Raw genomic sequence first — 27,500 nt, 5'->3', positions numbered from 1 at the left:
GTAAAACAGTGACCTATTTCATAATGGAAAGTGTCTCCCAATATGGGATAAGGCTTACGACAATGTTTTCATATTAGACCCTACAAACTCAAAACTTCCTTGTCATGCATGGCTTGATCACACTGAAGGTAATCTTCAGCTGATGTTCTATGTCTGTAAGGACCCCATTTCTAATCAGTGAATTGGGTCCACACTGCACTGGTGGTATAAAGGATAAAAGCCCTGACTGCAGACAAGGAAATCTAAGTTCCACTAGTGGTTCAGACACTTGATAGTACAGGCATGGGGATGGGCATGCACATCTTGGGTGGGAGGAAAGGGGGATCTCATCAAGCTTGCAATACAGCTTCAATGTCAGGCCACACATGCCTGGTCAGACTGAAAGAAACTGGATCAACTGCTCAAGCCAGTGATGGTATCCCTCTGATGGAACATAGGTGACCTTTGTGGTGATACAAGTTCTGTCACCAGCACAGAGGTCAGGGTTAGGGTCACAGATGAAAAATACTTTCACTGCTAGTTAGATTTTCAGTGAGTTATGCCATTTCACATTTCAAATGAATCTGACCTGACATTTATTTTTCTTTCCGCAGTGTTTTTCTCACCAGTCCTCATTTTTTTTCCACCAAACCAATCAAGGTATTGATTGGGTTATCATTTAATGCTCACAATATTTAATATGCTTTGCATTATTGTACTATGCTCCCCCCAAGCTGATGTCTTGCAATGTACGCTAGTAACCCATTTCACAAATCCAAATCATAAAGTGAACCTGGCCAGTCAGCATAAACAGTCATTGACTAAGGTTCCCCTCAAAAAGTTACAATGTCCTGCAATTGGTGAAGGTAATGTTTCCTTGAAAACCTTATAAAAGGTGAATAGAAGATGATACCATCGATAATATGTGCTCACAGAAAATATACTACTTTTTAACAAGATTGTAAATATCTGTGACAGGTGTAAGTATATCTGCTGGAATAGTAATCTATAAAATATCCTTAGATTGGTTTACTCTCCTCAGAGACAAAAGAGCAGCTGCAGCTTGAATTCAATGTAACTTTTTATTCCTAGACAAAGAATAGAATGATCCCTTTTATAATGAAATCTGTACTCTTTTTTTATGTATTAAATCACACAAACATTTTATAAATGTTTTTACAGTTTTGTTTATTTTGCCTTCAAGAGAAATGAAAGCTATACCTTTTACAATTGCCTATTTTGTAAAAGCTGAACCTTGTCAATTTAAATTTAGAAACACACACTAGACTAACTTCTCCCTTATGTTCAAATGATGATATGTCCATACTGCTTCAAGATATTCTTATGAAGTTTCAGGGTAAAGATCCCTCAATAGTCATACTTATATCTTATTTTGCACAGCATAATAGATTTTATGGAAAGTAGTAAACAGAATCTTAACTATATGCACGCATGTGAGAACATGCAAAATCTGTACATTTTTAATATATACAAATGACAGAAAATATTACTTTTTCGACAAAGTATCAAATAAACAAATACATTGATTCAGATTCATGTTGAGGTTTGCAGCCTCAAAAATGCTAAATGTAATTTTTTTAAACAAATTGCAAAAAGAGGGCACCCAAATAGCTGTGTAAGACTATATAACACTATTGGTGGCAGCCAGTGATAAAGGTCATTTATGCATAACTGGTTTAAGTATTACAACATATTTCTCAAAAAATACATGGTGATCCCAAGTTACAAAATGCAATTAGCTGGTTTTAACTTCTTGTAATATACTTTACAGCAAACAAAACTATTTGGTGAGGTGAGGTGGGGGGCTTAGGTCCAGTTACAAAAATCTATATTCAGGAGAAATGGAGTTTTTACTTCTGATATAATTAAAACTCAGGAAAATAAGTATACTAGGCTGTGAAGACTGGTAGAGATGGGTGAAGGCTGCTATTCTAGTCAAATATAATTTGGTACATAATTCTGTCAATTGTAAATATGAATGTTGAAATACAGGTTTGTTTTCTTAAATTAAATAATATGCTGTGAAATGTTGAACTTAAAACAATGTACCAACATTGCCCTCTGTTGTAAAGAAAGCTAAGTCAAGCATTTCTTATCTGTCCTTTGAAGTTTAAATTATTTCGTGTGTGTCCACTTGAAGTTAGAATTTGGAGTCGATGAGTCTGGAGTGAAGCATCCTGCCTATTGTTTTAACTTAAGGAATAAATACTACAGTTTACATGTGGAATGCCTTTTATTGATGTAGTTTCCTGCAGGTGCAAGATAAGAATGTAGTATGTATCAGCCTGGGAACCCCAGGAAAGTGTGAAATGATGTAATGGGAATCAGGACTGAAAATAGCAATTTAAACAGAGAATCAGAAGGCATTAAGCATTTTTGTCTTATTCATCCAACTCACAGCACTGTCTTGCTCATGTGTAAGTTATCTTAGTCTTGTGTTTTCTTTTAGAAATAGCTAGGAACTAGTAAGATTAGACTAAGTGTTTTCTGTGATGTCAGAAATGTACTACAGATTTATTAAGTATTTCTGTGTGATCTCTGAACTCTTGACTAGCACTGTGTAGTAGAAAGTATTGTCTTGTGTTTTAAATTATTTATTAGAGTACATTGCATATTTATAGCATTTACTGTCCAAGTCACTCTAAATAAGCCTTGATTGTTTAGTCACAACTACCAATTGGAAAATAATATTGCACAGTAATAATTGGACACCCTTTTAAGGGCCTCTGAGTAGCTGATAAACATTAGTGGGTGGTGGCAAGTGGGACTACTGTATAGTCTGGGAGAAAGGAGCACAGCTGGAGAAACTGTGCCAGCCTTCTCCAGGAGTGTCTGTGTGATTGTATAAACTCTTTTCAAAGTGTGTGTGTGTGTGTGTGTGTGTGTGTGTGTGTGTGTGTGTGTGTGTGTGTGTGAGAGAGACAGAGAGAGAGAGAGTGTGTCAGCTACTTGGACAGGGACATTAAGCACTGGTTGGACAGAGAGGGTGCTAGATGTTTTAGCTTGCCCACTAAACTGAGATATGGACCTTATAGCTGTGCCAGTAGGGAGTCTTATTGGGGACCTGGAGAGCAAGGGAGCGTCCAGCCCCAGACTGACTTTGATCTCTGTGTGCTCTTAAGTTAACTTGCACTTTACTGTGTGTATTTGTTATCCTTTCCTCATATATGAGACATCCTCTCTGGTGTTAGTAATGAGGATTGAGGCTCATTGATTGCTGTGCCAGGGCACGGGCATCACATTATTGTACACAGCATACTGAGTAGATGTTCAACACAGCATCTGAAATGAGCACACTGCAAAATGTCAGACAATGGCAGTTTAAGCATATGAGCTGAAGCCATTTGGACCTGTCTTTCAAAAGCTATACCTTTGTAACTTTAAGATTTCATTATGATACTGTCAGGTAATAACAACAGTATGTTCAGCTACAGAACATACTACTGCAATTCCACCTCAGAATTTCCATGGAATGCAACCATGAACGTGAGCCATTTGAAAGCACAGCACTGTAACAATGGTGTGTGACAAGTGAAAAATATATTGTTTGATAAAATATATAGGGTTTTTACCTCTGATGTAATAGCAACTCAGTTAAAAAACACTCTTGGTCATTACTGTGTTCTTCTTACTGAGAAGTTCAGAAAAACACTCCAAACAGAAACAAAGCATGATGCAAAATGTCACACAGTAGCAGTGAATACATTGTGTGTAATTATGTAAAAAGATATCTGCTATGAACTTTCATTATGCAACTTTAAAACAGAAATTGGATGACCTGCTATAAAAATAATATAACATTCCTATTTTATCCTTAAGAGTTTCATTCAACCTCTGTTGCATTTAGATAATAAAATAAGTAAGTACATTAAGTTCTGTTACATTGGCATAAACAGCAGCAATCTAAAGAGCTGTGACCACATCATTACAGTTATCCAAGGACAGCACAGCTGAAATTAATGCTGACCGACTTTGATCAGCAGAAATGGACAGAAAAGTGTTCACATTAGATAGTTGTGTTAAAAAGGGCAAGGTGTTTCTTTTTAAAGTAATACTATTGAGTATCAGCAGAGAACCATTGCAAGATCACAAGAAATTCATGTTTTTTTACCTATGGGGGTCTGGGGAGTACATATTTTGTCTGTTGGGCTGCACCCTTTTGACCAAACATAAATTGCATTATTAATAAAATGTAAATGACTTACTCCCTGCTATTGGATATTGGTTAATTACCCAATATATTAATTATTCCATGTTTTAATCCTAGTGCTTTAAGCCACGGATAGTGGTTAAGCTATTTTCAGTAGATCACATTTTGGAATATGTGTCGTCATGGACTTTAACAAGCTTCAGCTACTGTGGTGGATTGTAAGCAGCATTTTGTTAAGAGGTTTTAATCACATACTTACACAGTAGTGCCAAGAAGTAACGAATAAACATTGGAGCTGAGAAAGGCATCACTAGTTGTGTCATGTCACTGGATCAAGAAGGGGACATGCAAGCAGTTGACCTATAACATTCTGGTTACACTGGCTTAAACATAATAAGAATCTACAGCTTACTTCAGCTGTGGGTCATTCTTCTAAGATGGTTGCCTTGACTTCTCAGCCATTTCACACCTTTCCTGGGCTTGTATACTGTGCTAGGTTTGTAAATATTTCAGAGCAAAAAGTCTTGCAGCATGCATCTATTAGTCAAATGCTTCCATATTTTTGGCAGTTTACTTTGTGAAGAGAAGTGACAGCACCTTATGCAAAATGTATTTACTTGTCAGTTTATTTATTATTTGTTGTTAGGTTCATGGGTAAGTGCTAGGCTAGCTGCCCTTGCAGGCCATTTTAAGCCTAGCCAGTGTCCCTTTTTGTGCTCACATTAACCTATACCACTTGGTTAGAGAATATCCTTACCCACTCTGTGGTTAATAATTATATATTACCCCTAATAACAATAACTCAGATCATACCATAGATAATGTGAGGGGACCATGCATGGCATAAAGCATTTAGAAGCTGCCTCTCTCCATTAGTAGTACAAGCGACAGTCCTGGGGTTAGTTTTCTGTTTCCCATCCTTAAATCTATACTGTACTTGAATATGGACAGAGATGAGCTTTGTTTTATGTGGATGGGGAGTCTTTTCCACAGCAGCAGTATCCTCTGTAAGATATACCTGGCCCTCTAAACCATTCTGGTGATGCTGCAGATCAGGTTTACATCCCTAGACTGAGTATTTCTGATACCATTTGACTTGATGTGCATTAAATCCCTCAGTAAAGTGTCAGAGGATACCTCCTTAGGTTAAAAAAAGTCAGGTCACTGTCCACATAAGTTCCCAAATCCAAACACCTGGGTCACCTCTTACAGATGTATTGTCAATGTGGTAGTTCCCTGGGGTAGATGACTTCTCACTGATATACAATAATGCATTTTTTGGCATTTAGTTTCAGTCCAGTAATTCATTTGAGACAAATCTTCCTGCAGGATGACTAAATCATTTGAAGATTCAATAAATGCTCACAGTCTGCAGTTATCTGCAAACCTAGTCATCTAGAGTCCTTGGTATTGGCTTTTACTTCAGAAAAGTAGGTGACAAACAGGAGAGGCCCGGTTCCTGTTCATGTGTTTCTTATTGATCACGAAAATACACTTTTATAGGGGAAGTTATATAAGAAAGTGTCCATAACACCAGCATAGGTATAAAAATTACATGCAAAGCATACAATATAATACAGCAGAATTAATAAAAATGTAACAAATGCATTAAAAAATTGAGATGTAGTATAGAAATGAAACAAGCAGACAGCTTGTTTAGTAGCTATTACTTAGCATAAAAAGTAAAGCAACTGTTTTTACTATCATGCAGAATAACTCATCATGTACTAGGAATGACTTTGCCAAACTGAGAGGAATGAAGCAGTTACTTCAAGAAGTTTTATGTAATGGCATTTGACATTATTTTGAAAGACAGGGCATAGCTATGCCACTTAGTTTAAAATGCTGTCGAAGAACATTAATGGGAAGTCTGCTTCAGGTACACTTGTCAGGGTGTCCAAGCTATGACTGTGCTAGCTACACTTAAACAGAAATAGCTCATTCTTTTAAACAGACTTATCATGTTTAACAACTGTCCAGCCACTGATATTAGTGAGATCAGGGAACCACAAGGGTAACCTTACTTCTACTTCCAAGCTATGCAATATCAGATAGTATATTTAGAGATGCAGGAGTGTTGGGGTACAAAAGTGATCGTCCCCTGGAAAAGTACTATCTGTCAATGCTGACGATGTGCGTAGCTGACTTAATCTGAGTCAGGATTCTCCAAGTGAAGTTCAACCACAGGAAAGAGTTAAGTTTAATTTAAAGGAAAAAAGAAAAGTAAGTGTGACCTTATCAGCACTGCAATTCATGTGTATTAATACTATGTCTGCATGTCCAGCCCCTTATGCAAACCTGTCACTCTCCATATTCATCTACTGAATGGGCGGTATTTCTGCATTCGAGATAGTGGGCAATAAACATACTTATTTAAGCAGCATTAAGATAATCCAGTCAATGTACTTACCATACATATCTTAAGATCACTGACTGTCTTAATCTTCATGCTATACAGTCAAATAATACACAGTTCTGACTACTTAGATACCAAAAGCCTCTCATATGAAAACTTTCACTTGATCAAGACCCAGCAAATAGAAAATCATGTGACTTTCAATGCAACTCAGTAATGAGTAGCAACTGATTTGCGTGTAAGTATGTAACTGAAGAATACCCTAAAGCTGTGTCATTTACAAAGCTGTGTTTATACAGTCAGCAGTGGTGCTTAGTATTAATACCAAATCATCTACTTATGACAAATATTCGACAACTACAGTGGCCACCTCTGGAATGAGCTGCAAAGCTCTTAACAGAGCTTTGAGCAGCTGACTAAGATAAGCTGACAACATAAAGTCCTTATTTCTTGAGACAATTTTATATTTTGAGAGCATGCATGTCTACTATTTGCCTGGGAACATGGATTACTATTAAGGGCAAGCACCAAGATGCAGAACAAATCAGACAAAATCACCTTCAATAATATGGCCATCACAACTGTCCACCTGACCATAATGAATTAACTTTTCACATGGCATGACAGACCATTTCACCTTTGATAAAGAGAAGACTTGTAATATGAAAAGCAAAATTATTCTTCTTAATGGATCAATTTGCCCATGACCAGCCATAGCAAGCCACAGTTTACCCAAATTTATGGTAATAAATTTAGCTTCCTTTTTTGATTTTGCAACTGAAGAAAATTGTAACTATCTTAAGATACAATAGGTAGCATTCATGTGCACAGTAGCTATGTGTGCTGCTTGTACACACTTAAGACATAATAGGTAGCATTCATGTACACAGTAGGTATATATACACAGTTAGACACAATAGGTAGCATTCATGTGCACAGTAGGTATGTGTAAACAGTTAGACACAATAGGTAACATTCCTGTGCACAGTAGCTATGTGTGCTGGTTGTAAACAGCTAAAACATAATAGGTAGCATTCATGTGCACAATAGCTATGTGAGCTGCTTGTAACAGTAAGACAAAATAAGTAGCATTCAGATGCACAGTAGGTATGTGTACTGTGTGTCCACAGTTTATTTATTTTACATTTGTTTACCGAGAGAGTCCGACTGGGTAGGTTGCCCATTTTCAGCGCAGATCCAGGGAGAAAAGCTCCAAATAGTACAATAGTAACAATACAGAAATAGACACATATATATGGGCTGCATGTACACAGTTACATTTGATAGGTAGCATTCATGCACACTGCATTTATGTGTGCTCCTTGTATATGGATAAGACACAATAGGTAACATTCATGGGCACAGTGGATGTGTGTGCTGCTTGTACACAGTTAAGACAATACGTAACATTCATGTGCATAGTAGCTATGTATGCTGCCTCTACACAGTTAAGAGACAGTAGGTAGCATTCATGTGCATAGTAGGTACACGTGCTTCTTGTTCACAGTTAAGACATGGTAGGGAGCATTCATGTGCACAGTAGGTATCTGTACTGGTTAGGATGTGAATCACAGACATATACTGCTCATATGCGAAACCCTCAAAAAAACTCATATAGACAGTCATATGAAAATGAATATATAACAACATTTAAATGAGAAGATATATATAAATGCTGTGCCAACAGTATGATAATAGAGCAACTTTCTAAGCTTTTATGATTCAAAGTGTTATTTCTCTACAGAAATTCTCTTTGCACACAGATGTTACTTAAAGGCAAGCACATTGATCTTAGTCACTTTGCAGTCTCTGATGATGCCTGGTTTAGCTGCGAGTCTTTTCATTTCCTTGCATTACATGCAACACAACCCCGTGCACAAAGTGGCACTCAGCAGCACTGAGGAAGATGCTACACACAACGGTTAACCTATTATAACACTGAGAAGCAGAAAGTGCTTGAGAGTGGGAAAACACAAGACAAGGGCTCTGCTGAACTTGTAAGGCCCATAAACAGGACATTTGAGGAATCCATGGCCTTACTATTCCTGTGGAAACCAAGGTATGCATAGCCCTTACTGTATATGCCAAGGAGAGCTTTCGGAAACAGTCTATCTCTCAGGCTTTTGTCTTAACAATACTGTATCATTCCTCAATATACTCCTACCAGTGAGGATTGTGTACATCTTCTATGGACTGCTATGCTTTCCTGAGGTTCTTAGTGTGAAAGCTTGCATCTACGTAGCTATCAGGGTCCTACATGGATCAAATCAGTACAAGTGACATAACAGGGAGGGTTACAACCAGGTAGTGCATGAAATATGTGGCTTTATCAGTAACAAACTGGCCCACCATCCAGATAGTGACCATGATTCCCACATATGGTACACAAGAGGTTACTGTACCACAACATCTTCAGTAGAAGAATACCACCGGAACACCTTTTTAGGAAATACAAACCAAATGATAACAAGCAGCAAACTTGTAAAAAATGAAGAAAAACAGTCACCACACTTCACTGGAAACTGAAAACTGTTTTAATGACAAACAGAGTAGCAAATCGACCAACAACTAAGCACTTTCATCTTGGATTCCACTGGCATCATCAGTATGGAGATAAAAGATGTGCTTCTTTTTACCAAAATTTCTTTCTTAATTTTAATCAACATTCTCAATGGATATCCCCTTTCAATGAACATCCCTGTTAAAACATACAGTTCGCTGGTAAAGTTCACATCATTGCTTATTAAGCGTGATACTCTCACCATTTGGCTCTTTATTATGCTTTTCAGCTGATGCGGTGGGTGGCAACTCTTGAACTGCATCAAACTATTGGAATAGGTCTTTTTTCTGAAGATAGTGCTGCATAATTCTTGATTTATGTCATTCTTGAACAATTTAATGTCCAAGTAATCAATCTCATCAGGTTTCCATGTACTAGTAAACCTAAAAAAATTAGTTGTAGAATTTAAATATTCTACAAATTCATCAGCTTCATCTTCAGCCCCTTGCCATAGGATGAGTAAATCATCCAAAAATGATTGTATAACAAAATGTTGTCATAAATGTGTGACCTAAACATTTCCTCTCCCATTCTAGGAGTACAAGGTTGACAAATATCGGGGCACACTTGACCCCCATAGCCACACCTGATATTTCACCCTCAAACATCAAAAAAGTGTCCTTCAGAACAAGTTCCATGACATCACTAAGGAACACTATTCTATCAGTTTTATCTGTGAACTCTTCTGCAAACTCTCCTGAAATATCTCCAAACCTTCAGTGTGTGCGGAATTACAGAAATAAATTAATGACATGAATAGTCAAGAATGAATAGCTGCCTATAAGATGTGGTCAGTTTCGGGGGCATGGCTACCATGGTCATGGTGTAGCAGCAGATTTCACAAGCTCCACTAAGCAAAATATATCTTCACTGGAAATTTGTTTCATAACAAGAAAAAGTGGATTTATTTTTGCAGAATTTGATAGTATTCAACATTCTCTTCAGGAATATCTACTTATAAATTGAAATTGGTTATAATTTCCAGTCAAAACCTTCATCTGAACAAATACTTCACTTCTGGGAGATTTTCAACATGAGTTATACTAAGGCAAACAACCAGGATTCCAGTATAAAAAAGGAACTACAGACTTTAATAACAACTATTCAAGACCTCACAACTAATATTGATATAAATGACTGTAAAATAGACAACTTTAAAAAAAAAACCTACCAAGCAGATGGATATGCTTCATAAGGATTTAAAACAGCAAAAAATTCAAATTACTAGTATTGAGGAATCATTAACAGACTTTGATGGAAGATTGCTAGAAAATGAAAACAACATAGAATTTTTGCTTAAACAAAATACTTCATTACAACATAAACTGGATGATCTAGAGAATAGATCACGCTGGAATAATATAAGGATTTTTGGTCTTCAGGAAAATATAGAAGGAAACAACATGCAAAGTTTCCTTAACTCATGGCTGCCAAAATTTATACTTACAAGAGAGTTTGTCTTTTGGTATAGAGAGAGCACATCGGTCTCTCACATCAGGAAACAGTACCAACAGGAAACAACCTAGATCTGTCATAGTAAAATTCCAATCGTCTTCAGATAAAGACTTAATTCTAAAAACAGCCTGGTCAAAATCACCTTTAAAATACAATGACTATCATTCGCTTCGATAATGACTATTCAACAATGGTAATTACCAAAAGAAAGTTTTTTTTACCTCTAATTAAAAAACTGAAAAGGGTACAGATTTAAGACTCGCCTCTTGTTTCCAGCAAGGCTGAAGATTTTTCTTCCTGATGGACCTTTATTGTTTGAGGATCTAGATTCTGCTGTGACATATGTTAAAAACCACAAATTACTGGAAAAATAGAAGAAATGGAGTGGGCTAACCCCTCTCTTAAAAGAATGGCTACTAAAACTACATGGAAATCTACTGAAAAACAAAAGAGAATAAGGAATAAATGAGAAATACAGACTATTTATAAAACAAACTATTATTGTGGACTATGCTTTTATTAACAAGTCTGTTTTGATATGTTATAAATGCAAGGTAAGATTTACACTGCTTTTCATATGTTCCATATATATAATGTTCCATTCATAACTTAATTTGGTGTAATATAACATTCTTAATCTGCCATCAATATATTTATAATCAACACTTTAAGTATTCAGTTATATAAGTAAGCATACCATATAAAATGCCTTACCTCAGTTTCTGCTTCATAGTATAGGATACTACTTAGCTGTATATTACACTTTAATTTCACACAGCTATAATATATACAGTTATAAATATTTAATATTCTGTGTAAGATAAAATGAAGGGATACATTGGAAAATATAAAGTAAGGAAAACGTGAGCTAAAATAGCTCGGTTGAGAGAGCATTAGACTGAAGATCTAAAGGTCCCTGGTTCAATCTTGAGTTTTGGCATGGAAACCTTTACATTTGAAGGGTACTCTAATGAGTAAGGTGTTTGCCTTATAAGCACAAGGTGCAGGGTTTGAGTCTCACAAGCAATAATTGGCTAGGCTTGCAAGGGCAGTTAGCTTAGTACTAACCTATGATGGAGGGAGGGGAAGAAAAGTTTTTCTTTTTTTTTTTTTTATATATATATACATATAATTTCTTGTATATATAGCATAGTATATATAAGTCTCTCTAAATTTAAAGTAATAACAATGCATAACATACTCAAAGCCTTCTTCTCTCTTCTAACTGCACTTTAAGTTATAGAGAATAACATTCATATAACAGTTTCCTTCTCACTTCTAATCATACAGTACTGGTCAGCACTGAGCATAACCTGTGTTACACCCTCAGAGTAGAACAATAATTCACAATGTAATTATTAAATATGTACATGATATACATTTGTTCAGGATAGGTAAATGTTGGGAAGGTAGTGTAGTATCTGTGGGTTTAAATGCCAATGCATACATTAGCTCTGAGAAGCTGGGAGATTTTATATGTGTTTCTATTACAAGGCTTATTATTTATATATTAATCTAAACTCTAGGGAATATATATAGTTAAAAATAAACATAGTACTTTTAAATGACAAAATAGAGTAGTAGGAAAAGTTACAGCATTACTTTCATGCTTTGTTTGAAAACTTTTTTTTTGATGACAGTTTTGTAGTTTCTAGTATGGGAAACAGATATCTGCTGAGCTGATTCACATGTATAAAAAGTTTTTTTTTACTGAAACTTGGCTGTTTCCCGCCAAAAAAATAAGGGAGACAACTTTGAACATTCTCCTTACCTCGTGTAGTGCTCTCACGAACTAATTATTCATTTGGAAAACTTTCTACAGTTTGTGGAATCTCTTCTCTCTCTGAACTCCCTCAATGATGTGAAGCAGCTGGATGATGTCATCACAGTGCAACAAACATTTCCAGGAAGTGCAGAACTGTATTTTGACTGCAACTTGGTTTAACAGTCTTTTTTGTTTTAAATCAACTGTTATTTACTTAAAATGATCATTTATATGGTCGATGGGAAGATTACATATTACAATAACATAATATCTTCATCTTTTGTGACTCGAAGGATTACAGAACAGATAAAGGAAGAAAATGTAAAAAGAAAAGCGGTGAGAGAGGAGAGGGTTATGAGAGAACTGTGTGAGTATTAAAATGTAAATATCTATGTGTTTTATTCTTAGACCCTACAAGTGTAAATACTGATGGTAACATTCATTTTTGTATGTATGTGTGTATGTATATATATATATATCTATATATATATATATATATATATATATATATATATATATATATATATATATATATATATATATATATATATATATATTTATATGTGTATATATATATATATATATATATATATATATATATATATATATATATAGATATAGATATATGTATAAAATATATATATTTTTTTTTTCTCTCCCTCATCTTTCTTTTAAGTATCACTGCATACTATGATTATTGTTACCATACTCTCTCCCCATATAACAAATGATATCAAACTCCTGTTCCATTCATTCTATGGAAAACAAACCCCTTTTTCACTTCATTCAATGCCTTAGATTCCTTCTTTCTCTCTTTCTCTCTTCTCTTTCGATCTTATTCTCATCTAAAACTTTCTCCTTCTATTCATCTCTCCATATACTTTTATTCCAGTACTTATATGTTAGTTGTAAATAATGCATCAGACTGCTGCTACTTATATGCGATTTGTAAACAATGAATCAGACTGTAACTATGAACTGTATGTTCCTAAGAAGAAATGCCTCTCAGCTGTACAATGCAATGTTCCATTGCCAGTCAGTTTTAACTCCAACCTCATCACTAGTGTGTATTACTTGCAATGTTTGCTGTATTAATTGTAAAGGTCTTGTTCAAAACTGCAACCTTTGTATAAATATAATCTTTAAACTATTGTAACCTAGAGTGCTATTGGAGCTTTTCTCCCCAGGACTCCATTGAAAACAAGTTCAAATGGCCCAGTGGACTATCCTGGTAAACCAACTGGAAATAAATAAAATAAATAAATAAATAAAATAAAATACTCAAAGTTAATGTTTGTTTGTTTCTGTCTTTCGGCTTTTCCCGGTTAGGGTTCGCCACAGCAGAACTCCGGTCCACTAATGATTGGCAGTAGATTTTTACGTACTGGCTTGCTGGGTCTAACACACAACCTTCAGCGAAGGAAGGCCCATTCACGCATGTCGCCACACAGAAGACGCTCTAACTGAGAATCGAACGGGCAATGTCTAACTGTGAGGTGACAATGCTACCGCAGCACCACCACCGCAGTATAACATACTCAAAGTTAATATCTTCACAAATTTGTGCAATCTTTATATTTAAGTGTCATAAGTAAGGTTATGCATATAATTTCAAAATGTTTGTTTGCATAGCAAAGAATTGAATAACAAAAGTGGCATACTAAAAAGAACTTGGCAAATAGATATCTTATTCTGCCACTAGTGAAAGCGGTTGTATATACACGTTTATAGTGAATAGATCCCATTTGGGGGTGATACAATGTTTATTTAAATGACATACTGTTTATAATTACACCTACATCTTCTAAATAGTCATTCTAAATATAACTATTTACATGGGATCCTAACTACATGTTAGCCTTGTTTTACTTTTTTTTTTTCTCTCTCTCTCTTCCCTCTCGTGTTCATGTATATAAGTTTAATAAAGGGAATAGATATAATGAGAGTTATAAACATGTTAATACAAAATAGAATTACATTTAAACAATTATGGTTTGAACAATAACATTGTGTCCTGGATAACGTATATCTGATAACCTAATAGAAATGTTGTTTATACACACAACCTCTGTTATCTATGTTCTAAATTACTTAGTCCTTTTAAATAATCTGTTAGATGTTTGCCTTATTTTGGAATGTAAATCATATCTTGAATCTATTAGGTTACATAGGTTTCTTATTAGATATGATATCTATGAACGTATAAACCTTCCAGATAACACTAATATATTAGGACAATTAATGATTTCATTAGAATTTGGTTATCTTAATGTTTCTAACTTAAAGTATATAAAGTATGTTATTAGTGGAGTTTGTACTCTGTTGTTACAGTTTAGGTGTTGATCTCAGTGACAGATGTCATTGGGATTAGGAGGTTATAACTCCAGGTAGGAAGCATTGCGGTGTTTATTTTTATCTAGTGTATGTAATCATTTTTTTAAAAAAGAGTTTTTTGACATCCAGAGTAGCTTATTTACAGAAAATAGAGAATAAAGTTCAAGGAATACATTTTTTTCCTAAAGACATGAGATCTAATATTTTTACTAGGAACAAATTCACTTTTTTGCAGAAATTTTCACATTATACATATGATATTGATATGTTACTAACACATCTTTCTGGTACAGTTACATAATATGACTATGTTGAAAGGTATGTCACTTAACATAAATGGTTTGAACAATCCGTATAAAAGAAGTAATTTATTTAAATATCTAGCTTTTCATAAACCGTATATAGTATTCTTACAAGAAATCTATTTAACAAAAGATACTATTAAATTTCTAGATACAAATAAATACACAAATATAGTAAGCTCAGTGTGTATGAAAAAAAAAGAGGTGTAGCAATATTGTGGAACAAAACATTACCATTACTCAGAATAATCAAAACATACCAAGACAATAAAAGTTTGCTTTGCTTGGCTGTAATTGAGATGGGTAAGAAACTATATACATTAATAAACAACTATTGGTTACCTGGTATTGATACTAATACTATTAGACACATTGAATCAAATAGTTTCACTATCTGAGGGACATATCATTATGGCAGGTGACTACAACTGCATCTTAGACCCTAAAGATACAACCACTTCAGGAAAAAGAAAAATTACAGCACAAGCTAAACAACTTATACATTTCATAGACTTATACCTACTCAAAGACATGCATCATTTTGTGGATCATAACTCATTACAATAAATGCTCTATTCTAATAGATACAAAACATATTCTAGAATTGATAGAATATTTCTTTCCACACAGAATATGAATACCCTGACCAATAACAAAATTATATCCTGCCCAGTCTCGGACCATAATACTATCATATTTGAACTTAATATTAATAACACCCATAGTGTCCAAATTAAAAGGATTCCAGCATATCTCACACAACTTAGGAATTTTAGTAACACAAGAATTTTCAATTATTCATAATAGAAGAGACACAAAACGTCATTAATATAAACTCAGCATCAGACACACATGATATATTTATTTGGGATGCCCTAAAAGCATATTTATATTGGCAAACAAACAAATGGTTTCATAATAAGATGAAAATATGGGATAAAGATATAAGAATAATACAGGATAAACTGGACTCACTATACACAAATAATAAAGACAACTTGACTTCAAAGAATATAAGAGATATACAAACTAAATGAGGAATATAGATCTATTCTACATCATACAACAAAGATAACACTAGAAAAATATAGGTTTCTTGCTTATTCTGTAAATCCTATACATCTGTCAAACCTTAAGAATAAGACCAAAAGATTAAATAAATATAATTATATTAAAGAAATACATTCTGCAAAAAAAGAAGAGAAGTACATAGTATGCAAGATATAATAGAAGAGTTTAGATGTCACTTTGATGAAATGAATCGATCCACAAAACAAATTCAAACATAAGATAACATAAGAGATTATATTAACAAGAATATATATAATAAACTAAACAAACAACAAATTGAAGTTATTGATAAACAAATTACTTTATCAGATATACAAAGTCAAGTAAGTAAGCTTAAACTAAACAAAGCTCCAGGTAACGATGGAATTATTCTTGAAATATATAAGATAATTCCCAAAATGGCTATTTACTTACTACACAAAGTATATAATTCAGCCCAAAATGATAATATTACACCTCCATCTTGGAAATATACATTTATAGCCCCTATTTTAAAATCAAATAAAGACCCAAAATTCTGTTCTTCATATAGACCAGTATCTTTACTGAATATCAATTATAAGATATTTATGATTATATTCTCAGAAAGATTGAAAAATTCTTACCCCACTTAATAGATGAAGACCAGACAGAATTTATAACTAACAGTAGGACTTTTGATAATATAAAACGAACCCTAGCTATTATAGACTTCTCACAAAGGAAGAAAAGGAACTTATTAGTCTTGATATTAATGCGGCCTTTGATTCTATTAACTGGATCTATCTATATACTCTTTTGGAATGCTTACATTTTTCACATAATTTTATTAATCTTCTAAAACATTTATATGAAGAAACCTATGCATATGTCAAAATAGGGTCATATATTTCCAATAAAATATCTATTACAAAAGGCACCAAACAAGGATGTCCTCTCTCTCCTCTACTGTTTACTTTGATCATGGAACCCTGGTGAAATGAAAGAAACAAGGGTTTGGAAATGGATAAAGACAATATAGCCAAAATCCAGCTGTTTGCGGATGATGTTCTTATCACCACAAAGGGAAATGACTCCTCATTCATGTCATTATATGAATCAATTAAAACATTTCAAATGATGTCTGGTCTATCATTCTATGACAATAAAACAAAAATTCTACCCATATACCCTAATAAAAAAATTTAAAAAGGATGATAGGAAATAATACATATCACATTGCTAACGCAGATCAAATCACATATCTTGGAATCATTCCTGCCAAAAACATCAAATCAATAATTCAATTAAACTATAACAGATGTTTACAAAATATCCAAGAATTATTTTCAAAATGGAATACAATAATATTTACTACTGAAGAAAGGCTAACCATTATAAAAATTATAATTCTACCTAAAATCTTACACAGTACAATCCATTCAAATTCTACCCTCAAAAAGGTTTATAAATAAACTAAACACTTTAATACTAAGATTTTTTTTTGGTCACAAAAACACTAGAATTACCATTAAGCAACATACTAGCAGCTGAAAGAATGGTGGAATAGCTTTCCCAGATCTAAATCTCTATTCAATTTCTGCTATAACCAGATCAATTTCTCATCTCTTAGATATAACCTATTTAGCTAAATGGAAATCTTTATGGGAAGTATCAGCCATGGAATTTATAACGAGACCAACTAGAATTCATAAACACACCTTTTATATGGGTCTTAAAAGAATATTTTATCACACATACTAATCCTAATCATACTACCAGTTACATGCATACATATTATAATTAAGTTTAGAAACTTTATTTATAAACATGTTAAATATAAAAATAAAATATGTACAAAGGCAATGGAATGAACCAGGCAGAATCCAGGCAAAAGGCAAAAGCACAAAAGACTTTCGTGCTTTTGCCTCTTGCCTGGATTCTGCCTGGTTCGTTCTGTTGCTTTTGTACATATTTTATTTTTGCCAGTTATTTTTTAGCAATGGAAGATTTACCTCTTGGGCTGCTGGTTACAATTATTGTACTACATGTTAAATATAAAGACTACTTTTTTTGTTATTTCCTATAGCATATACACAAGAGACTTTTGTTACCTCAGATATTAACAAAATTTCTCACATGAAAAACAATGAACTCAAATACTGGTTCCAACTAACTTATGAATACAAGACTAGTTCAATGGATTATATTATACAAGAATATAAACTTAATAATTCCTCATGGTTAGATATACAAACACTTATACTATATCTTGATAATAAGCTGAAACTAGCTTCACCAACTAGCAAACATGACACCAGTATATTATTACAATTTCTTCAATCAACATTATTACACCAGCATACATATTCAGGTAGTCTCTCCTTTATTTATAGACTTTTAAGAGAAGAAACATTTTCTTGCATACATAACTACTGGAGTTATTATAGTTTAATTACTCATAATTCCCCAAGTGAGCAAGATAAGGTTAATATGCTACAATCAGCTGGGAAAACATTTTATCTGAATGGAAGATTTACACATGGAGATTCACAAATAGATCCTTTTATACACCACAAATAATGGACAAAATTAATAAAAACAGAACATCTGTAATAGATGCAACTCTAATGTAGATATTAACTGGGCACATATGTTTTTTAACTGTCCAACTTTAAATATCTTTTGGAATAAAGTAAATTACTTTTTACAAACACTTTTTTCAGACAACTTCATATTGAATAAATCATTACTCATATTTTATACACCTGTTCCACAATGTGTTAGGAAAACCAAATACTCATTACTATGGACTATAGTATACTATACTGGCAGTGGCTAGAAAGATCATAACAAAAAATTGGATTTCAAAACATCCTCCTACATTCTCTGAGTTTACTAAAAGAAGTTAAGTCATTTACAGATAAGAACCATAACCTCTAGAACATCTAGAAAGACATATGAATATCATTTATGGGTTAACTTACAAAATATGTTGGAAAAAATGATCATTTTGCATAAAGATAATTGACTTTCCTTGTCATCATGAGAACAAGTTAAAAAAGGAAGGTTATAGTGTATGTTAAAGTATAAATACTGGATGACTATGTACATACTTTAGTTTGTTTGCTTTGTTATTCATATATTCATATTTAAATGCTTTAAATATATGTTAGCAATTTGTAAATCTATAATGTAAATTATCTTATATGTGTCTATGTGATTGTTTTCATTATAATCAAAATCAATAAAACTGTTTAAAAAAAAAAAAAAAGACATGGTCAGTTTTCCTGAACATGACACTGGCCCATTTGTCAACTAATGCTGCCAGAGGTTCTGTCTTGGATCTTCGAGCTGAAACTATGGGCCTAAATGGTGGATCAGACAGATTTTTGTGAATCTTGGAAATTCCGAACACTGTAGGTAACTGTGGATTGTCCACACTTAAGTAATCCAATACAGTTTGATCTATAGTGCCTTGAAATAGAGCATCTGAAAGAAAATAGTCACTTCTCATATATGACCTATTTAGCTCATTTCTAGACACCCTTGAATATGTGCAGCTATCATTCAGTACATTAAACATTTTGGAGACATAATCTGGGTCATTACAACCAGCCCACCACCCTTGTTGGGCTTCATAAATCTCAGATTTTTATCACTAGCTAATAGTTGCCCAAACTTTTCTTATCTCACATTCACATATTCTTTCAAATATTAAAGTCTCAGAATTGTTTGGGGGCATAAAAGTACTTTTTCTCACCAAAGATTCCTGAATAAAATCACTATTAGACTGACCTTTGTATAATAATCTCAAATTTAATTTTCTCACATAAAGTTTTAAACTAATCAACATGTCAGCAATGTCATATTTGAAATCAGGAACAAATGAGAAACCTATTTTAAAAAGTTCAAAATGCACATCACCAATATTCAGTGCATTAAAGTTATACACTGTAAAACCTTGCTTAGTAATTATTTGACAAGTTTCAGCACTGTTGTCACTAAAGTCATTATGTCCTTGAACATAAGTTGTTAAAGCAGAATCAATGCTTGTTTCCAAATCACATTCAAAGCAGCCAAAGAATGTTAGTTGTACCTCTTTCTCCCCCTCCCCATTGTCTCTTGTAGTAATGACGATTGTTCTGTTTGTTCCTGGATCCTCTGTATGTCTGATTCCTCAGACGCTCTGACCTCCTTAATTGGAGTTCTGCCAGTAAAAAAATTCCATCATCATTCAATACACCATCAATGGTGTTTTCATCATTAGAAGCAAAATTATTGGTATTAGTTCCACAATAATTCACAGCTGCTTTGACTGCATTTCTGCTATTGTCTTTACTAAGTGGGTAAGCCTGGTTATTTTTGAATTCATTAGTGTCCCTGTTTAATTTTCATTGTTTAGTAGTAACACATTTTTAACAAAATACTCCCAAGCCATGCAAAACTTTCTGATAAGACTGGTTATATTGTGAAAACATTAAATCACTAACAATGTTGTGATTTAAAACAGTAAATTTCTTTCTGCAAGACATTTAACTTACTTAGGGCTATAAGCTTTTGAAACGTAGTCCCTTCTTCAATACCAGCTGGCATTTTCCACAACCTCAGGCCATTCGGCACCTGTTTAAGCACCATATAGTTAGACAAAATGGCGTTGTCAAGTTGTAAAGACCTGTATTTTCTGCAGGTCTTCTCAAAATCAAGTATCTGATTTTTTTAAGGTAGGTAATTCACCTCTCATCTCGCCGCCATCCAGTAAATTCACTACAGGAGGCTGAAGCCAGTTAGTGATTTCATTTCCGGTATTTACACCACGGCTAGTTGCCATGGAGACATTAGGGTTCTCCCTCAATACAGGAGAGTGTAAAGTAAACAGTTCAGCCTGGGAACTCAAAATTGAAATGTTCCCTTGATTTTCTGCTCTTCCCTGAATTAGAAGAGTCGAAAGCTTCTGAACAGAGGATACTAATTCACCAACCAGTGCCTCCATAGCATATAAACAGACTCAAAGTCACCATACGAAGAACGACCCAGAACTGATAGACAAACTAAGTGCTAACAAGCAGCAAGCTTGTAAAAAATGAAGAAAATGAAGAAAAACAGTCGCCACACTTCACTGGAAACTGAAAACTGTTTTAATGACAAACAGAGTAGCAAATCGACCAACAACTAAGCACTTTCATCTTGGATTCCACTGGTATCATCAGAGTTGTAAAAAAAGCCAAGCATAACAGCTTAAGTACCCTCATAGGTGAAATAAACAACCAATCACATTCTTCATACAATTAATGCAAGACACTAACTAGTTAAAGACATATCATTAAAAAAATCAAGATTTTAAAACAATAACTGTCATAGAAATAGTAAAAAAACATGGTCAATACGGTTTTAAAATACATTTTTAACACAACAAAAGCCTAAGCCCAAATATAAATACAATTACCTATCAAAGTTTATAATTCCAAAAGTGGAACATAAAAAACACTGATATTAATTCAAATTAAACAAGTCCTTTGTTTCAAAACAGGGACCAATGATATACTGTCATTAAGTCCTAGTGAAACATTGGCATTTAACCTTATCTGTCATTTACTTTCCCTTGCTGCCACAGCTGTATTCACCATGTTTTTACTAATTCTATGACAGTTAGTGTTTTAAAATCTTGACTTTTAGTGATATGTCTTTAACTAACTAGTTAGTGTCTTGCATTAATTGTATGAAGAATGTGATTGGTTGTTTATTTCACCTATGAGGGTACTTATGCTGTTATGCTTGGCTTTTTTTACAACTCTGATGATGCCAGTGGAATCCAAGGTGAAAGCACTTAGCTGTTGGTTTATTTGCTACTCTGTCATTAAAACAGTTTTCAGTTTCCAGCAAAGTATGGTGACTGTTTTTCTTCATTTGTTACATTTTTGGGAAATGTACAGCGAATACATTTTTGGCCTCATAGCTATTACTATACATACTGACTAAGGTGTCATGAGTAACCACCCCATCTAAATGTGTTCCCTCCATGTTACATTTTTCAGGTGATGCAGGTTATCCACTTAAACTTTGGTGAATGGCACTTGCCTGTAACCCAAATTGAGCTGCAGAAGAGTGTTATAACACAGCCCTGCCTCATACATGGATAATCAATGAACAAGTGCTTGGTATGTTTACACTGCCCAGATAAGTTTACATCCTTTAGTATGACCCGGATTAATGCATGCAAAATGTTTATTGCTTGTTGAGTTGTGCATAACATGATTCTGCATCAGTCTGGTACATTGTTGCAACAACCAGCAGCCAATGAACCACCCAGTGGTAGTAAAGCTCCCTCTGTCAATTGTAGCATGCACAAGTAAAGTGGTAATGTCTACTCAACAACTATAGACAATGGCATTTATTATGTGATAGTGGAAAGTCATAAAGACAGAACTTGGTGCATGCTGTATACCTGTGGGTTGCACTTGTCATGAAAGGGGATACTGCCAGCCCAGCTATCTGGAATTTTGTAAATAATTATATGTCATTTGTGAATATCAGCATGATTCATATAAGATGCTTTTGTTACAACTGTATTAGAACTGTATGTCATGTGTATATTAAACTTGTATATACAGACATTATGTTGAAAACGGTTTCTGCAAAGTGCTTGAAATGTAACCACAGCATGCCCTACTGGAATAGAACAGACGTGTGCATGCACTATTGTAACTGTTGAAGTGTATGTATTTTAACAGTGGAAACTAGGATACAGGAGGTTAACCTCACTCTAGTAAATTTTAGAAAAATAGCTGAAATTAAATTATTTTATGACAGCAAGGAGACACAATGTCTGTGTTGAGAAGTTTTCTGTATTGTCTTTAAATGTGAAGGAATGTAAATTGTTTTATGACTTCCACCATCTGCCAAAAGATCTGAGGAAAAGCCTTATCTCTGTATTCTCACAGGTAGATGCTAAATGCCTCCAGCTGCCATCAATGGTCATTTTGAGCCTAGGAACTAGGAGTCAGATGACAAAAAATTATGTCATGCTGCAAGCTATCCCAGCAGTAATATTTGAGATGTTAATTTAAGAAGTATCTTAGCGAGACAGCATTCGGTATTTGGTCTTGGACCTGGCAAGAAGACCGATTCACCACACATCTGCCTTGATCTATAGTAAGTAAATTAACTAGCGTATAATAATTCTCTTAGATACTGTCAGGAATACAGCAAAGCTTAATTTAGATGTTTTTCTTTATTTATTTGAGACTGTCCTGCAATGTTGTTTTAAATATTTCCTGTGATTTTGAACTCTGATGTCACTGTAATTATATACTGAGTATTTTCTTGTTCTTTTATTGTTTATTATTAAATATATTTAAACATTTCATTGTGGTTGATCTTTGTAGAGCTATTTAAGTTCTGAGAGTACTTGCATATTTACTGGTTATACTGTGGACCCCTCCTAATAGCTTTGCTCTTGGTCATACCACCATATGTATTAATAGTAACATTACACAGTAAGATTGGACACCCTTTGTTAAGGGCCTTAAAATAGCTGATAAGGAGTGGCAGGTGGCAGTGGAAACTACCTTATAGTCTGGGCAGAAGGGGACACAGCTAGTAAACCTGTGCAAGCCTTTTCCAGGTTTGTGTGTGTGTCTGTGTGTCTGTGTGTCTGTGTGTCTGTGTGTCTGTGTGTCTGTGTGTCTGTGTGTCTGTGTGTCTGTGTGTCTGTGTGTGTGTGTGTGTGTAACTCAAATCACAAAGTGTGTGACTGAGGCTCCATGATTACTGGTCCAGTGGTGGGTTGTCACAGTACTAACCAGCAGTTGACTTACACTGTGCATCATACATTCCTCTGCACATTATGCAGAAATTTATAGGTGATCTGGTTATATGCATCATCATTTGCAGAGTAGTCAGATGAAAGAGACAAGTGCTAGGCATACTTGCAGGGAGGGGATAATTTTTGGAAAGGTGCACATGGTTGTGAAGCAGGACATATAACCACACAGCCTTTTCTTCACATGTAGGTTTAAGAACTAATGATGGGATAATGTCCTAATGAAATGGTTATGAGTTGTTTATTTGAAGGTATTGTTGTTGTAAACTGCTAATTTATTATGCTTTTATTTAATGCCATTTTCCCTCTCTTATCTGAAGTTACTGACAGTATTTTTAGTCCTATGTTTTAGTCCTCTAAGATACGTGCAAATGTTTTTATTCATCCTCCCAGATGTCATACATTGGGTTTTATTTGCTTCAGATAAGTTTTTGGCTAGTGTAGTTTCTCCTGCCAGTATCTGTGGACTGGGTTGGGAGGAATGTGTGAGGATATGGGGAACTGTATCTGTCACATTGATACTGTAGCCCTACACACGGTCCCTCCTAAAGATAGCACTGAGGATGGTCCTTGCGATCAGGAGCAAGTGCTGCTATTTGACCTTAACGTACAGTTGCAACAATAGCAATACCTACCAGGTGCCACTGATCCCCTTGAAATTGACCACCCAGTGCTGCAGGACCTTGTCCATGATTAAGAGGTCCTACGATATGATGTGGAAATGCAAAATGCTGGAATCCACATCTACAGATGATGTACTTGCTTGTGGCACTTATATTACAAACCCCACAAGGTAACTATGCATGTGGACGTATCCTCTGTCATGTCCACCACTGTTATTAATGTGTGTCTGGTAAGTCCTAAATAGTGTGCTGATACAGGTTGAACTGGACACCATGTCAGGAGCCCTGCTCCACATGAGGATTATTATGGCACTGTACCTGGTCTTCTCTGTCCCCATGTAGTTGCACATTTCCTCACTTTTACAGTTCAGTGCACTTAACATTTCTACTGGACCTTGTGGCAGTAGCCTGTACCTGAACAGTTTCACAACACATTTGTTTCTGTCCTTCCAGAGCCTTGTGTCTCTGGAGCCTTCTGTGATTGATGCCTTTATTAAGCACCCCTGTGGACAAGCTGCACTGCGGAAAATTGTTTCCACTTGCTTTAGAGATTTATTATGAGTGCACACAGAGGTATTGAGCTACAAACTGATTCAACCCATTCTGCATTATGTGCCAGTTTGGCTGAGCAATTCCAGAGTTATCAACCTGTTTAGTGGAAAGGTTCAAGACAGTATACTTTGAAAGTGTGTGCCACCATCCTCAGGCTGAGAAAATAATGGCATCATCATTTATAGCCATTCGGCTGTAAACATCAGCCTGCTGTGGTGCCCCACAGCCTATCATTGGTGGTTCCTGTGGTGTCATACCTGTGTATAAATAAGAAATGTTTACATAAAGTATGCCTCATTATCAGCAAATCCCTGCACAAGTATTACAGGCTGAAATGAAGGAGATATGATGCACCACGTCTGCTGTATCTGATAGTAGGGCTAGCACTGTCAGTGTTGAAGTACCTGTTGGCCAGACATTCAAACTGATATGTAGTCATGAATTCTACCAGCATCAATGTCACATTTTAAAACATTTATGGTATCACTGACCTTTAAGATTTATGTGAACATGGTGATAGCTTACCATGCTGCCCACATCCACACCACCAAAAACAGCACCTATTACATCATCGTTTTCATCATATTCATTGCCTTATAGGGGTAATAAATACATGTCATCAGGTGTCAGGCTTTGGACAGTGGAAGACCACCACCAGGGGTATCATAAACAAGTGCATTCTGCTGTACTTTACTCCTGGCATAGGACCCCATATAATTATCTCTCTTCTTGCACTGTGCAGTACCCCGCACCTCCATTGCATTTATGTTTGCCAGTGCATGATTATGCTCCTTAGCTCAATCTCCTTGTCTATGGCCTCCTTTTCCAAACAAATGGATATTTTCCATACATCTTAAGATCATTTATGATAATATGGTCTATATTACGTGACTTGATCACAATACCGAACGTTCTAAAGAGCAAAAATGAAGCACACCGAAGTGCTTTTTGTGGGATCGCGGTACAGTGAAGAATGGAATATTTGCCCTTTCCTCACTGTAGTGCGATCTTACAGTTGGTATATATATTTAGTGGGGGGTGTGGGGCGTGACCTCCCCCACAATAATGGTTTCGATGTGCTGCATTTTCGCTCTTTAGAATGTTTGCTATTGCGATCATTCGATCATGTAATATAGACCCGTTCTTCCCAGGAATAATGTTCTGTCTCATATGTCTAGGTGCTTGATGCTGCAGCATGTTTTCCCTTAGAGATACTGGTATTATTACCTGCCCTGAGTCAAATGAAACAAAAGTAGTCCACTCCCTGCATGACTTCTGTGCAAACACTACTCTGTTCCTTACTCGATAGTACAACAGCCTTAGTTCAGTGAATGTGTGCATTTTTCTCTTTTTCCTGTGTATGTTTTTGCCTCTAATCAGAGACTATTGAAAAGTGAAATGACCTGCTTAAGAGACTGTAGGAGATATGTAATTGCAATGCAGGCATGGTATGGTATGGTTTATGGCAAGGGAAGAGTCTATAGTCTAAAAGATGGTGTTGAAAAGAAAATGTTTCACATTATGAAACTCAGTACCTTCAAAATGGTCCTGGACATTATTACCAGTTGTCACTAGCTCTAACACACAGGGAAAAGGGCTAATGCAGCATACACTACAGAAGTAATAACTTGGTAACTATTTGTAACATGCCAAATGTAGCAATAGACATCTCTCTTACCAGTATCTTGGAAGCATTTCCTGCAACACCCTTACTATAGTACATTAACCTGACATTATTCTCCATCTTATTGCATTTTACATGCACAATTTGCTTTATCTTGGGCTTTTTAATGATCTTTGCAGAAATTTGGTAACCAGTTGTGCTCTTCATGATGCTTTCACAATGGTATTCATTTTATGAATTCCTTATGTAAATAAGTTTTCTAAGCTAGGAAGTGCTTATGTAAATGAATTTTATAGGCCCACTTCTCTACCAATTGCATTACTCACACAAGTGCAGCTATAGCCATTGCAGTATGTAAGTTTACATAAGTGTGAATTTGCAATGAGTTATTTGCATGAGAGCCAGTTCTATTCATCTGCAAGCTTTGCTCATACTTATTCAGCCAGTAAGCTACCTGAGCTGCTTAGAGGGGTCTACTTTATGTGCTCGAAACATGAAAAACCCGAATCCGAATAGTGCGACACAAAGAGCAAACCACGAATACGTCGAACGTACTAAAGCGCAAAATTTAAAACAGCGAACCGTCATAGTCGGCCAACCTACCACCCACAACACACTACCTACCCAAAAACACAGTAAAATAAACACATACATACACTAACCAAAACCCTACTTCTAACCCTAAATTAAAGCCCCAAAACCCTACTGCTAATCCTACACTAACCCCACATACACAAATATCTATGCACTATCCTTAACCCCTCCCTAACCCTAAGGTCCATAACTACCGCACACTTCCCCTACGGAGCTATACCCAGACAAACTAAATATTCCACACACATACACTTAACAAAACCCTACACTAAACCTTACATACACTACCTACCTATGCACTTACCTTAATCCCTCCCTAACCCTAAGGTCGGTA

Source organism: Protopterus annectens, chromosome 2.part0 (genome assembly GCF_019279795.1).
Source record: "Protopterus annectens isolate FY-2018-M chromosome 2.part0, PAN1.0, whole genome shotgun sequence".
NCBI classification, from domain to species: domain Eukaryota; kingdom Metazoa; phylum Chordata; order Ceratodontiformes; family Protopteridae; genus Protopterus; species Protopterus annectens.
This window is presented reverse-complemented; position numbering follows the sequence as displayed.